Source organism: Prionailurus viverrinus, chromosome A1 (genome assembly GCF_022837055.1).
Source record: "Prionailurus viverrinus isolate Anna chromosome A1, UM_Priviv_1.0, whole genome shotgun sequence".
In the NCBI taxonomy this organism is placed as follows: Eukaryota; Metazoa; Chordata; class Mammalia; order Carnivora; family Felidae; genus Prionailurus; species Prionailurus viverrinus.
The window spans coordinates 101,015,401-101,034,115 of record NC_062561.1 but is presented as its reverse complement, the minus strand read 5'-3'; the positions used below and the strand labels follow the sequence as shown (position 1 = coordinate 101,034,115).

Genomic DNA, 18,715 nt, shown 5'->3' with positions numbered 1-18,715 from the left:
GAAGTTAATAATATGCATACATCAATATGAAATAGTCTTACTCCAGTTCTGTGACCATCTTAATAGCCAGAATAGTAAAAAAATAATAATAAATCCTTAGCTGGTCTTGAGTGAAGCACTAGTAGTGATAATCCAGTTTAGATGAATACAAATACATTGTGAATGTGTATTTTTAAGCTGACTTGTGATTGTTAATGAACACACACGCAGGTATGTGTGTTCATGATATATTCAAATCCCTCTATGTGTATACAAAAATGTCCTCTTTTCTGTATTTCAAAAAGCAAACATATTGTCACCTGTTTTTAATACTAAGATCCCATATAACTTATAATGCAGTTATACAGTATATACATGGAATGCTGCATCAATCATGCAAAAATATGTGTTCCATCCAGCTGTTCCTGAAACCTCCATTAAAGATCCGAGCTGAAACCAAAGACACATGAATAAAGTAATAATTGCTTGAGAACAGACATAAAATACTTCACATTGAGATTATTTGTCATTTACTTCGTTACATCAAAGAAGATATGTGACTAAAAATACTATACTGATGGGGCACCTAGGTGGCTCAGTCGGTTGAGCCTCCCATTCTTGGTTTCAGCAGGTCACGATCTCACAGCTCGTGACTAAGAGCCCTGTCTGGCTCTGTGCTGACAACACGGAGCCTGCTTGGGAGTGTCTGTCTCCCTCTCTCCCTCTGCCCATTCTCTGCTCACATGCATTCTCTCTCCCTCTCTCTCTCTCAAAATAAACATTTAAAATTAAAAAAAATACATATATTTAAAAAGTAAATAAAGATGGCATGATGGCTCTCATTCTGATTTTTTACTGTAGAAGGTGAAAAATTGTAGGCAAATCTGACAGACATTTTAAGGTCCTCTTGGACCGTCTGACACAAGCAGTGCCCTATTAAACTAAGCAAACGAACAAGAGAACCTTGGCGGCTTTAATTGTGCTGTGAAACAAACTGAAGGAAGCCGATTGTCACAGGGCAATGCGGGTGTTGCATCATTTGTAACCTGATTCAACTATGGGGAGCAGTCAACCATATCCTCGCAGAATACGGAACGCACTGTGAGAGAATACAGTTCAGGCATTCTAACCCAAGGAGAAACCCACAGGAAGTTATTCTAATTTAAATGAGGTTTAAATTCATTCCCACAGTCACATACTTCAAGTCTATATGCTTCCATTTTTCCTAGTGGCAACTCTAATGATTTCTTTCTACCAGTTCCAAAATTTCATCATCAATAAAATGATTATAATGTAGAGTCATTAAAAGGTTGGTTTGTTTCTGTACTTACCCCCCCCCACACACACACAGAGGGTTTTTTTTTCCCCATGTTAATTCCACTGAAGGGGAAATCAAGTATGGGCTCTAGAATCAGTACACCCAGCTTCCCCTCTGACTCCTACATTTTAGCATCAGAAATTTCCTTTACCTGCTATCTCATCTACTAAGTGGGGCAGAAGGACAAGGCAGAAGCCTAGAAGTGACCCTTTTCACAGGATGCTGGGCCACTGCCATCAGCTCTAAAGTCTTGATAGGTGGGGATAAACACACTTGCTTTTTATCTGCAGAAGTTGTGGCAAGGGTCAAAGGCGATAAACACTCAGTTTAAATATCAAATTTCTGCGGTGAGGGAGAACAAAACTCTAGATAAGGAAACCTCATTAAAACGAAGGTAGAAAGTTGTCTGGTGAAGCAGAAAATCTTTGGCTAAGGTTCAAAGATTAGAACTAACCACGGAGCACAGGACCAAGAAAAGGGCTTTGATTTGGGCAGATATGATTTAGAGTCATGACTACACCACTAATTAGCTGTATGATCTTGGAGCAGTCACCTGACCTCTGTGAGTCTGTTTACATAGCAGTAGAATCCGGACTACATTCCCTTCCTTCCAGGAGAGTTACACAGATTAAATACGTTAAGTTCCCGATACAGTGCATAACTCAAAGTGGCTCTGTCTATATTACACATAATCTCTCTCTCTCTCTCGCGCGCGCACACACACACACACACACACACACACACACACATTCTCTTGGTCACTCATATGTAATTAAAGATAGGGACTCTTTCCCTTTTCTTTGCAAAAAAAAAGACTTATTCAAATAACAAGAATTACTCTTAGCTTTCTCTGTAAAATGAAAATGTGGTCACACAAGATATAATGGAAATGTCAAGAAGAAATTGTAGATATTATTATTTTTATTATTTCCAGTGTGTTCCTAAAACTTCAAACTATTTTAGCATTTAGTAATTGTTTAGTAATAACAGTAACAGTTTAGTAGTAGATGGCACGAGTGTGTTCCCCTTGCTCCCCTTGCAAGACTGGATGATTTCCTTCCTCAGCTGCTGGCAGCGCTCAGCTGTCACCTTTCTCAGGGAACTGGCCCCTGGCTGGCGGGAGCCACCTTCTAGGCACAGCCTGCATCCAATAACTGGGTGGCACGGAGTTACAGAGGCCGGGCCTCCTTGTCCCAACTCTCTAACACTGCTGAGAGGCCCTCCTGGCTTCAGAGCTCTCCACCGGCTGGATGAGGCCTTTGGTGAGACTGCATCAGGGCACAGCTATTTCTGCCCACTTCTGCTTCCTTCCCTTCTTTCCACCAGGGGTTGATCTCAAAAGAACTCTCTAATAAACTGCCTGCACAGACTCAGTTTCCAGGGGAGTCTAGTCCAGAGAAACCACGTGCCAAAACTCAGTGTGCTTTATTTCTGTATCTTTAACTTTTTTAATGTCTATTTTTGAGACAGAGAGACAGACAGAGCATGAGTAGGGAAAGGGAAGAGAAAGGGAGACACAGAATCTGAAGCAGGCTCCACGCTCTGAGCTGTCACCACAGAGCCCGACGTGGGGCTTGAACCCACAAACTCTTGAGATCATGACCTGAGCTGAAGTTGGGTGCTCAACCAACTGAGCCACCCAGACACACATTCCCTTTTTTTTCAATTATTTTAATGAGAAAGAGAGAGAGAGAGAGAGAGAGAGAGAGAGAGAGGAGGAGGAGAAGAGAGAGGCAGACACAGAATCCAAAAGTGTGCTTTAAAGGTTTCTGAGATCAGGCTTCCTATGCCATCATAACTGAAACATCTTTTATTTGTCCAAACAGGTCGTGTGTCTGCTATCTCTACAGCCACAAATGGGTACTTTGAGTTGAGAAAGATAAGAGAAAAAAAGCCAAATGATCAGTTTTGCTTATTCACAAAATTAAACAGTTAATAGAACTGAACAGTTATTGAGACATCGTAAAGACAAAACCTTAGATATGGCATGTGATGAAGCCTATCTTTTAGGTCCTTGGCAACCGTTCAACTCAAACTTCTCTAGAGAGCTGTTTCCCCCACCCATGCCCCCCCCCAAACATATTCCATTAACGATGAATGTTAGAACATTAGGTTTTGTTTTTATCTGAAATAAAATTAAACAGTATCTTGCTTGTAAAAAAAAAAACAAGGAAATAGGAAACAGTCTTGAAAATAGGTATTTGGGTTGCCTTGAAGTGTTCCTCTCACCCTTTCAACTGTGTTAGTTGTTAATAGTGAAAGTGCTTTGTCAAATGCATTTTGAAGTACCTTCTGGCCAAACCTACCCTGATTGAATAATATCGCTGGCAATTTAATAACAGTTCTTGAAAACTGAAGGAACTAAATCCACACCTATAGGGTCAATATCCCTTTTGCCCAAGGGGACTAATTTGAAGGAATAATCCACCAATTACTGGACACTTATCCCACATCAGCGCTTTACACATTTGAACGGTGGTGACAAGGAAATATTCCATATGCTAGTTAATCTAGGACCACTGCAAAGGTGCATATTAGCACATTTTTTAATAAGATATTTCTCTTTTTCTTAAAGTTTATTTATTTTGAAAGAGAGAGAGAAAGTGTGCAAGCCGGGAAGGGCGGAGAGAAAGAATCCCAGGCAGGTTCCATGCTGTCAATGCAGAGCCCGAAGCGGGGCTCAATCTCATGAACCACAAGATCATGACTTGAGCCACAATCAAGACTCAGATGCTTAACCGAATAAGCCACCCAGGTGCCCCAATTAGATATTTTTCAATTACAAAAGAGAACTTTGAGAAGAAAATTTTTTTCTAATATGAATCCACATTTTCCAGATAAGGCTTTGCTATTAAAAAAAGTCTTCTCTAATCCACCCTATGTTTTCCCTCCCTCAATTTTACTACAGCTGATCCCACTAACATGAACTCGTGTGTCCTCTTTAACTCATCACCTCCCCGCTGGACCTTTCCTGAGTATGAATTACTCAGATGCTGGCCTTGAGCAAAGACCTGCCTGCCAACTCATTCATACAACAAATAGTGAAACTCTTATAAATCATCTGAATTTGTTACCCATGTCTGAAAGGGACAACAGAGTGCAGTGATCAAGAGCACGGACTTGGATCTAAGGTGCACAGGCTCAAATTCCAGCTGGGCCTCTTGTTAGCTGTGTGACTTGAGCAAGTTACTTTAATTTTCTATGCTATCTTTTAAAATCTATATAACGGAGATGTTAATCATTCCTACCTCACTGGGTTATTGTGAAGATTCAATTTGCTAACCTGTGTCAAGCACCTGGGACAGCGCCTGCACACAGTACGTACATGTTTGCATTTATTAGTTTGCCATTCTATTGTCATTTTTCTGGAGTTCCTCTTCTTGTAACTTCTTCGGAGAATGCGCCTTCTATGGCATCCTCTCCTGGCACTACCTGGCTCATTCTCTTGATTCACTTCTCTCCTCTTCACAAAGCTCAAGTCTTCCACACCAATCTGCTCTTTCTTGGGGCTGCCATCGCCTCTATGTCCACCATAGTATATATCCCACCCCTCACGGCTTCTGACTTCCTAACTGTCCTCCGTCTCAAAACATTTTATTCGCAGCCGAAGAGAACACGTAAAATGTAATTTACTAACATGGATGGTAGATCTCAATTCAGAACCTGCAAGATACAGAATATGTAGGACTGGAGCTGGTTTTTTAAAATGAGTCATATAGTAAGTTAGGCAGTAAGATGCCTCTGTTAAATTTGGTAGGGAGGCACCATAATAGCTTGAGTGCGTGGTAGAAAAACTAGAATGTAAGATGTCACGTTTCAAATAAAAAACATGGACTTGAATTCTGAAGAGCCCATGGCTTTATGGTAAATGGTCTCTGTCAACAAAGAGCCTTTATTTCTACTTCACCTAATGTCATGGTCAACGATTTCGGCTCTGGCTTGAAGAGGTCCTGAGATCTTCAGGACTGCGTGTGGTGCAAAGGACTCTATCTTACTTTTACAATAGCTACTGTGTTTTGGCTATACGGGGCAGGCGGTAGTGAAACCTAGTGGGAGCTAATAAACAGAGTAGATAGGACTCGACAAATACCTAACCAACAAATAGGTTCCATGATAGTGTGACATTTTTATAGCCACATTTTAAAACCATAACAGCGCTTGAATGGTATGCATTATAGTATTTCAATTTAGTCATTTATCTAAAAATGAGTTTTATCTTGGCTCATAAATAAACAGTGACATTCCAGAAATTTGAAAAGCTCAGCTTCACCTTCTGCGGAAAAGCTCATTTTACAATTACAGAAACACATGCCCTTTTGTGCCAGGTTGCTTAATCTTTGATTTATGGCTCCTATCTTTGCGCTAACCTCTTTCTGTAAACTACACAGAGTTTGTACAAGCTCAGCTATTTCATTCTTACTTCTAATCTTAATGGGTTATTTTCTCCCTACAGTGGCAATGTCTCTCTACCCAACAGGTCAGGGAAAAAGTATTCACTCTTAGTTTACCAAATGCTATTTAGTGTCTTATGATGTTCTCAGAGTCTGAAGTAAGTAATGCATTTCCCTAAAAGCCTTGGCTGGCTCTTCCAGAAAGGTTTTTCTCTTCTGTCCCAGAGACTTCTAGTGCTTGCTCCAACATGCCTTGCAGCAAAGCCCTTTTGGGAAATGGCGGCCCACTCTCTCTCCTTTCTGCACTTCATTTTGACCAGTTTCCCTCAGCCAGGAAGCTAGCTTACTTGGCACATCGGAATGGTTTCTCTGGGTGTGCATGGGTGGCTTAGTTGGTTAAGCATCCGACTCCTGGTTTTGGCTCAGATCATGATCTCATGGTTCCACGAGCTCGAGCCCCACATTGGGCTTCACGCTGATGGTGCAGAGCCTCCTTGGGCTTCTCTGCCTGTCTCTCTCTCTCAAAACAAATACATAAACTTAAAAAAAAAAAAGATGGCTTCTCCTCCAGTTCCATCTCTCTGCCGTTCAGTGGTGACACTCAGGTGTTGACAGAGTTGCCCTCAACTTCTCCCACAGTCTATGTACAGCTCTAGGTCTGGTCACATACCTCAGGGATGCTGGAGGAGTCTTTTACAGCAGTGTACTTAATCTGAGGGAAATCTGGGTCTTGCTCAAGGTCTACGATGATGAGAAAAGCACAGGTTCTTATGTCTTCCTTCACCTGGATCCCCACATTACACACCTGGCAGGTGTACTTCCAGGACTGTGCTCTGGGCTTGTTGCGAATGACTTGTTTCATTACAGATGCATTTTCTTCTCTGTTTTTCACTACTCCTGCTGTCATGTGGAAGGTGGCAAGAAATGTACTTTTACTCCATCATTTTTAAACAGAAAAGTCTTTGTAAAAACTTTCATGAAAACATAAAAAGGTACTGGTGATACAATACTAAGCAAAAAAAAAAAATGCAGGGTACAAAATAATATAATCTGAGACGACACCTAACTATGCTATCGAATGCATGAAAGGAAGAACACACCAGAATCTGAAATCGTTGCCTCAGAGTTGGGAGAGTGATTTAACATTTTTCCATTGATTCTTTCTCACATTTCACAAGTTGTGTTTTGCGTGTCCATGAACAAGCAACCCAACATATTCAGCAAACAATATTTACAAAAACACATTTATGTGGCTGCACAACCTTTTTAAGACTCTCCACTAAGCACAGGCTGCCATATGCACACTTACTCATTCAACAAATATTTACTGAATTTCTGTGATGGGCCAGCCACTCTGCTCACTTTGGGGAGTATAGCTGTAAACAAAGGGAAGTCTTACACAGCTCGGCTTACGTTCAGGTGGGGGTGACAGACAACACAAATCAAATAAACATAGGATATGTTAAGATGGGGTGGTAAAAGAGAAAAAAATAACAAGGTAAAGGTACAGAGAATGTCAGCAAATTGAGAGAAGAAACCAAATATATGGACTCTATCAATCAAGGAAACCAACGAAAGCAAAAAAGCAGACAGTTAGAAGGATGTCGCTAGGTTCACGCTACAGGTGTTCATCATTCGTTCATTGTTCATCACCAGTTAGGCGGTCATTATTTAAATCAAATATTTTTTTAATTTCCCAGCCAAACCTCCTTAAGGACATACTACTTTTACCTTGAAATACATACAGGCTAATTAAATCTTCAGAACATTTGGAAAACAGCGCATTTTAAGGGTTCTTCCTATTAAGATGTTTGGCTACAGAGCTAAAGTAACAAATGGTAAAAAGTACTGCTCAATGAACATTTAAAACCAATAACTTGAGAATTCCCACCAAATAGGAACCAACTAGGTCGACAAGGGATCATATTTAATACGTTGTGTGCATTAAATGATTGTTCACCACTAACATTTGTTCATCTCGTAACTTTTCTTTCAGGAATTGTGGGGAAAAACCAAATGCACTTAGGTTGTGCACTACCAACCTCTTCCTCTTTCAGGGGAGTTTAGTTTACAAGATTGTCATTTTTAATAGGAAACAAGCAAAATTTCTCCTATGATAACACATCTTCAAAACATCAGCAAAGCTGGTTGAAAACATATGGTGAGGCACAAATGCAGTAACTTCTCCCTTTCTCACTGTTGCTAAGGAATGAGTTTATGAAAGGAGGTAAATCCCAACTTGAGCGAGTGCTTGCCATATCCCACCACGCTACAACGGCACATGCTTTTCTATTGTCATTTCATTGTTACATCACCCCAGCAAAGACGGCACTGCCACTTGAGAGGTTAAGAACTGGACCCAGGACCTTATTGTGGGTGACAACAGCTAGTAAATGTCTGAGCAAGAATTCAAACCAGGAAGTCTGACTCCAAGGTCCATGCTTTTCACCATTACCCTCTGCCGAGGAGCCCTATGCTTAGGATGACTTTGCTCAAAGCTTCATTTTTGAGTGAGAGAATTCTAAATATATAGCATACTCCCATAACTACCTCAACAATTTTGAACCTAATTTAATAATTTTATACATAAAGTTTTAAACATCTATTTTTTTTTTAATTTTTTTTTTCCAACGTTTTTATTTATTTTTGGGACAAAGAGAGACAGAGCACGAACGGGGGAGGGGCAGAGAGAGAGGGAGACACAGAATCGGAAACAGGCTCCAGGCTCTGAGCCATCAGCCCAGAGCCCGACGCGGGGCTCGAACTCCCGGACCGCGAGATCGTGACCTGGCTGAAGTCGGACGCTTAACCGACTGCGCCACCCAGGCGCCCCTATTTTTAAAAGCCATCCCATATTACTCTCTTATGATGGGTCTGCTTTTGACTTGGTTTCCTCTCAGGGTGTTGCCATACAGGCTGCTTCTGCAGTTGCATCAGAGAGCTGGGGCTCTAGTCCCACCAAATAAGCTTGTCGCACTAAAGTTAGTAAGACTTAGAAGTTAAAGAAAGTCAGTTCTGCAGTAAGTTCTAAGGACCATGTGCTGGACTCACCATCCATTCATCCATCCATCCACCTACCCATCCATCCATCCATCCATCCATCACTAAAATATAGTGATAAGAATCACTATAACAAAGTCTCTCCATTAAATTTCTATTGCTTCTACCACTAGTACAGATCTCTTTGAAATTCTCAGTTGCTAAAACAATGCCCTAAGTTGACTCCCTATAACAAATGTCTTACCCAGTCTTCACTTTTCTGCCACATTCCTTTTCCAAAACATGGCTTGATGTTGTTGTTGCCTTTTAAAGGAGACAATGTATGTAAATAAATTAACAATTTTCCTGAGCTATAACAAGCCCTTCGTAAACACTATTATTTTTGCTACAACTATGTGCCAGACATGAAGGTAAGCGCTGGGAATATGGCAGACATGAATGAGACATGGAGCCTGGCAGTGAGGACCTGGGAGTCTAGTGGAGACAAAGAAAAGTAAACCATCTATCACCACACAGTTGTGGAAACACCTCACTCCAACCTGGGTGGAGGCAGAGGTCAGGGGGAATGAGTTCACAGAGTAAGAAGTCTGGGAACAGGAATAGGAAAATTCCTAGGAGACTAATAGACTGGAAATTGCAGGCAGCTTCAAGTTACTGAATAAGTCTGGAGAGGCGTGGGGATCGGCCACCGGACCCATGAGGATGGACAGGTATGTGGGGCCAATTGTAAGGGCTTGTATGTCATGCTAAGGATTTTTTATTTTATAAAGAGGCAATGAAAACCTACTACAAATTTACTGGCATGATCACAGACGCAATCAATTTTAGAAAGATCAACATAGTAACAGTGCAGCAACTGATCAGAAAGGAGTAGGGCTGGGTTAAGAGGTTGCTGGGCTGATCAAAGGGAAAAATGATGACATCATGAATAAAGATACGACAAATGTGGATGGAAAGCGTTCAATGATGTTGAGAGTAACTGAACAAACAAGGTAAGATCTATTGAGGACTGGGATTGTTGGGAGATACTGGGCATAGGGACGTTCAAGAGAACAAAGTACTACAGATAGTTTCCTTGAAAGCTGGGTCCATTCACTCAATTAAGAAATAGGAAGACAGCCAAGATTTTGAGGAAAACATGATGAATTTACTTTGGAGGTGTAAACTTTGAGAGCTGATGAAACAGCCCAATGTACATGACCAAGAGACAAAGAGGATCTCTAGCCTAAGGCTAGCGATAAAAATTTGGAAGTCATCAACACAGGTGACGGCATAAGCCTTGAGAATGGATGACACAACAATGTAGGTAGGATTATTTATTAGCATCACCCACTGAAAAAGAAACATAAGCCCCCTTTGTCCGCAGTGGGAAACAGACCAAGGTTTGGCCCTGGTCATCCCTTTGACATTATCTCCTGCCACTGCACACCATATATCTTATTGTGAAGTCACATCAAAATACTTATATTTTCCCAAATGTATCAGACGCCATTGCCCTCTCCTAAATTTTCTGCCTGGTGAACACCCATTTGGCCTTGAGCTCTAAATCAAATGGCACTTTTCCTGACAAGCCCTTGATAATCTGACCACCTTCCTCCCCCATCCCAGGTGGAGTTCACGGCTCCCTCCTCCTTCTGACTGTAGCACTTGCCCACACCTCTACTATCAACACCCAAATTTCTCTCCTCTACTAGATAGAAAGTTCATAGAAGAAAAAGACTGCATCTACACAACGAAAGGTATCAACTCATGTTTACAGAATGACTGCTTCAAGTAATCACTCTTCAGTCTGCAAACACCATCCATCAGTCACTCTTTTTTAAAGGACTCATGACTCCTTCTGTTTGGCAAGCAGCCATAGAAGGTTCTTAGGTACAGTAATATGATACTTTTGGTATGATTTACTAAGAATTTAATTTTATTCCCATGTTACTAGTACTCACGTCAACACAACTGCTGTGGTGACAACAGTGTAATCATTTAAAATAATGATTACTATTAATATATAGTAGTTCCTCTCACTGAAAATGCCACCGGATTTTACTGGAAGCAAAAAAAAATGGCAAGAGATGAAAACTAAACAGAAATAGAGGACTGAAATGAAGCAAGAGGAGGCTTCATTAGGATCAACTAGGAGATCCTGATGGCACTGTGTGGAATTACCTCATCCAAAAAGGACAATTCCAAGACAATAAACAGGCAAATGATAGATGAATAAAAGAGTTATGAAACTTTGCATTTGCTAAGTACACAATATGTGAAAAGCATCTTCTTCACAAACAAGGAAGGCAGGAAGGCAGGGGTTGACTTTAAGGCAAATGTGAAAGGATAAAAGGGGATTCAAAGGTTCTAGTCACAATCATTCCTTCCAGAAGCACCGGTTCTTCTGGCAACAAGATATGTGGTTTTTCTTTTCTTTTCTTCCCCACTCCCCCACCCCCGCCCCCTGCTCAGCAACTTGAACAAAAGGGACAATACATAAATTCTTATTTGGACAGACATCAAAAGGTCTTTCAAACTTCTATTCCTCCCCGACTCTACTTAATTGTAAAAACGAAACACCGCAGACATTCACTATCTTTCTAGTTTGAGAACGAACCCTCACACAATTTTCCCACAACCTCGAAAGATGCATCCATACAGTCTGCAATTTCAAGAGTTGTGACCAATTCATTATCAAATGGAAAGAAGTCCTAGCATGTTTGGTTTTCAAAGGGGCCCCTACCTCTTCAGGGGATGTGTTGGTTTTCGTTCTTGACCAACAGTTTCATCAGCGTGCTGTTAAGTTAGAGACAAGAGACTCTAAATATCACAGCGAACTATTTTGTGTGATTCAAGAAAGAGAACTCTTAGAAGTCAAAAGAATGTGTATGTGCACAAAATCTACTACGCAAGCACCATAATGCTGGTCTCCTATTCAGCTTTGATTATAAATGAGCACATCTACACCCGAGGGTGGAGAAGAAATACAGGGCTAAGGATCATCTGTCTTGAGTGTATCAGGGAGGCAGAAATGTGAAAATCTTAGCCCCAGCCCTTATAGTAATTAAAGTAAAGACGCTGACACATGCATGATTCAACCCAATTATGACTCAGTGGTCACAAATGGGGCTCACCTGCACTAAATAGACCCAATTATCCCAGGTAGGTTATGTTTTAATTTGCTGAACACTTTGAAGTTTTAACTCCCTTTTCCAGATGTGTTGTGAGGGAGAACCCTGTCCAAAGAGACAGAGTCAAAACTCTTTAATTCGCTTTTTAGTTTTGCCACTGTAGCACTCGCTGACCTTAGCCCTTAACCTCTCCCTGTTTCACTCATCCTGTTCTTAACCTTTGGAAGATGATAGCTGTCTTCTCGTCGTTTCAAGATTTTGAAACGACAACATAATAATTATTATGACCAACCAATACGCTGTATTAAAAAAAGCTAATGACGATGCTCACGCTGAACCTGTTGAATACCTACTAGAGGCCCATTGTTGTTTTACATTCTACCTAAATCGTGTCATCCTCACGATGACCTCTGAGACAGGGAGTCACTTGGAGGAGCTTAATAAAGAGGCCATGTGCAAGCATGTGGGCAGGCTTTGTAGTAACCACAAGAGACGGTACGGTGAGCTAGTGAGTCCAAAGGACGGTGGTATCAGCATGAAGCGTCTGTAGGAGGGCAGTCATCAGACTTCACAAAGCATCCTTGTGGAGATGGCTCCTGGTAGGAGCCTACAGGAGCAGGCAGTAACCTGGTAAAGGAGGGAACCCGGGAAGTAAACACCTCGCACTCTCTTCCCACCGGCCTGCTCTGGTCCTGATGATGCCTCCCACCAGCCAAATCCAATCAGAAGTCAGAGAACAAAGGAGCCTCCTGATTCAGTCCAAACATCTCAGCGCACAAAGCAGGTAGATAAAGAGAGTGAACCTGGTATCTACTATTCCCAGTTATCCCAAGCATCCAAAAATTACCTTGAATAAATGAGGTTATCAATAAATACCTGTTAGTAAAAGAAGAAATGAGATCAAAGTATCAAGAGGTTCAGTATGTATGTGAGAACACACACAGTAAGAGACTGAGGCAAGACTTGCTCTGAGGTTCAAGCTCAAGCTCATAACCAGTATGGTATTCTGCCTCCTATTCACTATCTATTTTTTTTAATGTTTATTTATTTTTGAGAGAGTGAGCGAGGGAGGGGCAGAGAGAGAGGGAGACACAGAACCTGAAGCAGGCTCCAGGCTCTGAGCTGTCAGCACAGAGCCCGACGTGGGGCTCGAAACCACAAACTGTGAGATCATGACCTGAGCTGAAGTCTGTGCTTAACCAACTGAGCCACCCAGACACCCCTCCTATCCACCGTCTTTATGCCACACCATTTAATAAGCATGCTGTGGGGTGTTTGGAGGAGACGGTGAGTATGATGGAGGTAATTACCACCCCCAAGAAACTTGTAATCTGTGTTTTAGTTTTATCTCACCTTTCCATCTCCAAATCCTCAAATTCCTCTCTTGCAAGAAAAGTTCTGTAATAGTAGGTCTCTCACCCCTTACAATTCCATAACCTATTCCAACTAGAGGCTCGGCAGTGAAACTTTCCATCACATCGAATTTTGCCCACTTGATAGTATCCTGCCTTGGAAGGATGTTCTGAGCACATATAACACAGGGAGCATGGTGATATCTTTTGAGAAGACAAGGCCTTCAACTCTATTTACTGCAATGGACTAGGCCTTAGGTCTTATGTTAGTACAGTGACTTTCAAGACATGTTGAAGGATTCATTTATTCAGTTACAATATATCAATCATATAGTATATACTTGGGACTACGCAAGGTACATGCACAGACTGAGAAAACAATTTTTTTTATAAAATGTTTTTTAAGTTTATTTATTTTATTTCTGAGAGAGAGAGAGAAAGAGAGAGAGAGTGAGAAAGAGAGACAGAGAAAGTAGGGGAGGGGGGAGAGAGAGTGAGAGAGAGAGAGAGAGAGAGAGAATTCAGAGTGGGCTCCACACTGTCAGCACAGAGCCCGATGTTGGGTTCGAACCCACAAACAGTGAGATCATGACCTGAGCCAAAATCAAGAGTCAGACTGGAACTGGCTAAGCCACCCAAGTGCCCCAGAAAACAATTCTTACCCAAAATTAACAACTGCTTTCTGCACTAATGAGTCAATTATTACCCAGAGGGAAGTTAAAAGTGTGTTAATTACCAAGAGAGGTCACGGGCACACATCTGGGAGTGCAGTCGTGATCCTGCCCCTCAGTGGCACCCTCCTTTACTTCTCCCCACACTGTTCGGAGCTTGGATACAGGATAAAAACCCTGTAATAAGCATCCTAACCCTGACGTTGTTCCTGGAGACAATCCAGTATTCTAATATGTTTCCATCTCTTCCTAAGAGCCTCCGCTTGGAAACGCCAGCTCCACATATAGGGGCCTGACTCAAAGAGATCAAATAGTAATTTGCCCCTGTGGGTTTTTTCTCAGTTCTACTTTGGAGCTTGAGGAGGCCACTCTTTGCCGCCTGATCCTAACTGAAATAGCACATAGAAATCTTTCGTCTTTTTCAGGGACAAGGCGAGTGCGCTGGCACGGCAGCTCCCTTTCATGCTGTGCAAGCATTAGCTTTGCATTTTTAAAAACTATTGTACAATGTGTCATGCGGCGAGGTTTGCCAAAGGGAGGGAAAGGGGGGAAAAAGAATAGCAGAGTTGATTTCCTACATGGAAGTTTTAATGATTCTGGAAAACCATCAACCCGTATCAAATTTCTATACTAATTTCACAGTTTCCCACAAATGGCAAGAAGGCAAAACCATCAATTAGCCTCGTGGTGATTATATTTTGAAGAACAATCTATTTTCCTGATAGATAATTCTACCAAATGGAAAAATTCATTTTGTTAAAAACCTGAACACTTGATGATGTTTATTTTATGCAAGGGGCTCAAGGTAAAAATCGCCCTTTCAGTCTTCTTCCAAATGTTTACTCAGGTGCACACACCTGTGCTTTCTGTCGCCAACCAAAGCTCTGAGTGTGCAGGATTTCTGCTCCATGACAGTCATTTACATACATTATGAAACAGAAACTGAGGAGAAGCCATCAAGCCCTTGCTGGGAGGAGCCCATATCCCTCTACTTACCAAATCAATCTGTAACTTAAAAAGAGCCCTGCTATTTCCTAGCAACATGAGTAAACATTGTACTATATCCAGCTCCCAAGATTTGTAACCATGTTAATCTGTGAGTACTCAATTTAATTAAAGATTAGACTTTTAAATTGTATTTTTAGTGCACAACAGTACTGCTAAATTATGATGATCAGCAGTTAAGTGTGCTTATGTCTGCAGAACTCGGGGAATGAAAATGAATCATTTATTTCCATCTTGATATGACTGCTCTTCTCTGAGGCGCTATGCTCCGAGTTCACAGGCTTTGGAGTTCATTGGAATTCGATGGTTAAAACACAGCTTGGAGACCTCATTTATGAAAATTCCTTTAAACCTTTCACCACTTTGACAGATCCAGTCCAAGTGCACTGAGCCAATTCAAAAGTAGCTCTCAGCCCTTTTATAGGTTTTCAATTACACCAACACAGCACACCAGAGCCGTCATGTTGGACAAAGTCTATTACGGTCACAGAGAGGCACGAGAGCCTTTGTAAGAGACTCGTATGAAAGCAGCATTCTCACAACTGGAGCCAATGGATGTAAAGCTTTGTCTGTCTCGAACCATCCTTGACTTATTAAAGAAGGGATCTTCAAATGACTTAAACGTGGCTAGTGCTTAGTTATCTACTACAGGATGCAGGCTATGTGGTTTTTTTGGCTGGTTTTTTTTTTTTTTTTTATCTTTTTAGAATTTACTTTGCAAAAATACTGGCAAGCTACCTTGTCTTCAAACTGTTCCAAATAGCTTTCCCGAAGAATTGTTCAAACATTTTCTAGGCTTCATTCATTCCCTACCCCCTCATAGCGTGTGACAGCAGGATTCACTTTTCCCCATGTGCGTTCCGAGAAACAAAAACCCCAAGCGGGTCAATGAGCTTTCCAGGCTGACACTGGTCATCAATGGTAAAACAGAGGTTAGGCCTGATTCCATTTACTATTTCAAAGCACTCTTTAAGCGGGCCTGAGACGCCCAGAGTCTTCTCTGAGACAAGGATCCCTTACAATGTTTATAGGACCTAACAGATCGTACAGTGACAGTTTCTTCCATTTGCAAACTGTGCATTTATTTGAGTATGTGGTTGGTATGGCTTTATGGGAGTGCCAATCTTTGAAACTTGGTTGTATGAGTTCTTTTAAGTGACATTCACCATTAGGGGTAAAGAGGACAAACGTGCCCATTAGTGGGTTAGAAGCACTTGCAAAATTTAAATGCTGTATGTGCAAATGCTAATTTACTCAGGATATCAATCTCCCATTTTCTCCAGGGAGTGGTGAGGTCTCTAAAACCACTGGCAACAGAGACAGCTCCCTGACACAGCTATTCCTCCCCTGCTTATTTCATGTTCTGGAGGGCAGATGGGCCTTTTTTTGTGTTTGGTCTATCCTGCTTGTTTGGGATTTCTTTTTTTTTTATCCTGTTAAATAAGACCATGAAGTTTGAATATACTGGACTGTGCCTAAATTCCTCTAACCATCAATATTGGAAGAGGCAAAGCCTAAAGCTGAACACGACATGGGGAACCTCAGAACAGTTTGAGGCTAGGAACACCCCAATCCAGGGTCGAGGCTTCCTGGCCATGCGGTGGGACTCAAATGCAGTTCTGTGGCACTGGCCAGAGCCGGGAGCTGACAGGCAAAGTGAGTGCTGCGAGACAAGGCCCCACATACCAATCCCGGCTGCTCCTGGTGTTACGCATAATCTTTCCTCGTTCATTAATGAATTCCCAATGCACTGAATGCCAGCTGCGGGCCTACTAAATGCCGCATTCCACATTGGGGACAGGAAGTTGACAGGTGCAACCCTACCCTCAAGAGTCCAGGTTGTAGGGAGCAGCCAGCCCCATCCAACAGGCATAAGAGCAGAGGCGCAGGCTCACTGTGGAGGGAAGACAGAGGGAGTCGTCCCTGAGTCTGCCCTTGGGACTCCCACTGCCTCCTCAGAGTCCAAGCCTGGAGTCCACTATGGGAGCCACAGGCCACATGTGGCTACTAACCATCACAAGCGTGGCTTGAGTCTGAGTTAAAAACAAAACACACGCCAACTTTCAAAAAGTATGAAAAACAAGAACGAAAGGGAGGTAGTTAATAATTTTTTTTTATATTACATGAGGAAATGCTAATATCCAGGATATACTGCATTAAGTAAAATAGAGGACTGAAATTAATTCCACCCGTTTCCTCTTATTTTTCCTAACGTGCTTGCTAGAAAATGAGAAATTAATTAAGTGGCTCACATTCACAGACTTATTATTTCCGTCCACCAGTTTTTTTTTTTTTTTTAACGTTTATCTATTTATTTATTTTGGAGAAAGAGAGAGAGAGGGAGGGAATGTGTGTGAGTGGCGGAGAGTCAGAGAGGGAAGGAAACAGAGAACTTGAAGCAGGCTCCACGCCCTCAGCACAGAGCCCGACACGGGTCCCAGACTTCCAAAGCCACCCAGGCACCCCTCTACCCGCCCGTTGTGGTGTAAGAAGTCACAACACGACACTTAGAGAGAGAACCTGGGAGGCTGTCTCGGGGGCAGCTGGGGGGCAGGGAGAAGGAAATGTGTAGAAAAGAGCACACAGGGGCGCCTCTCAGGGGCTGCAAAGATGGGCAGAGGCCGGCAGTGCGTGTGCTTCCTGAGTAGTACATGCCTGCCAGATTCAGTTGCAGCAGAGAGACCACAACATCAAAGCCAAAATGACAACAATCACATCACAAATAACTTAGAAGCAGCCTGTGGCTTACACTAGGCTATGCTCCGCCAGGCACCAGACCGGCTAGCTAGCCCTGCCTTCAACCCCGTCCGGCCAGTCATTTGGTCACTCTGCCCCCTCATCTGAAAAGGGGTGGCTGAGATGCACTGATGCGCCTGTGTCCCCCTTACTCTGCCTACTAAGTCTCTGGAAATCTAAAGCACTCTCAACAACCCAGGGGAGGGATGAAAGTGCTAGAGAAGCAGACACGCTTGTGCCTAGAGATGTAAAGCTGCAAAGAACGGAGAAGGGAGGAGAATCAATCCTTTAGACTTTCTCTTTCCGAAAACATCGCCTTTTCTTTCTTTGCTAGCCCCCTTCCCGGGTAGATCTAGAAGAGATGGAAATGCCACGAGCTCAGGAACCACATCTGTGAGCTCACTGTGGTGACCACAGCTCCGAGAGGAGCCTGGCATAGAGCAGCACCTCACCGTAACGGTCTGTGAGGGGTGCCAATGGAGAATCTGCAGCCAGTTTTGCTGCTGAGTGTTGCTGCTGTGTGGTTAATGACTCTGAGGGTGCAAGCTGCACTCAGGAAAGAGCGAGGGGCTCACTGAGGCAGGGTCAAGCAGCAGCGATCTGCGTCTCGGACGCTGGGGTCTGCGTGCAAGCTGTCAACCCAGGCGAAGGTGGAGAGGAGCCGAGACCTTCCCAGCCCTTGTCGGCCCCTGCACGGGAGACAACCCCAGAGGTTGCTGCAGCAGAAGCGGCTGCCTGACCCACTGCCACCAGGGAAGCTGCAGGGTGAGGGAAGTCAAGGGGGAACAAAGGCTCGGAAGGTCACGGGCACGAGTCTCATGCCCAGCGTGGTGAGAGGAACGAGCACGGACGCCGCATGAAATAACAGTGACGCCCGGCGGGGTTTGACTCCACTCTCAGCACTTGGTGGCTGGGAGACTGAGCTCCTTCTCTGACCCTCATTCTCCGCAGCTTACAACAGGGCTGGGAACACAGGTCTTAGGGGGCTGGTTAGCTACAATGTACTTTTCAAAAAGGACTGGCACATGGTAAGCACTCAATAAATGGTCAATAAGTGGTATATATTCAACAATGGCCATTATTTTTCTTCTGGATTACAGCTTTTTTTTTTAATTTATTTTTTTTAACATTTATTCGTCTTTGAGAAACA

The 18,715-nt window shown here is 42.7% G+C and overlaps 1 protein-coding gene across 6 annotated transcripts in view; it reads right to left on the bottom strand.

Annotated features, from left to right (window-relative positions):
* The window catches only part of SNCAIP (synuclein alpha interacting protein), a 164,109-nt gene that overhangs the window by 135,721 nt on the left and 9,673 nt on the right, over positions 1 to 18,715 (bottom strand). Inside the window, exon 1 of one of the 6 annotated variants that reach the window (XM_047874563.1) lies at positions 6,359 to 6,415. The exons of the other annotated variants lie outside the window; for them this stretch is intronic. The gene's annotated coding sequence lies outside the window, so the exon portion shown is untranslated. Of the gene's footprint in view, positions 1 to 6,358; positions 6,416 to 18,715 lie in introns of those variants that run through there. 6 annotated transcript variants of the gene reach the window in all.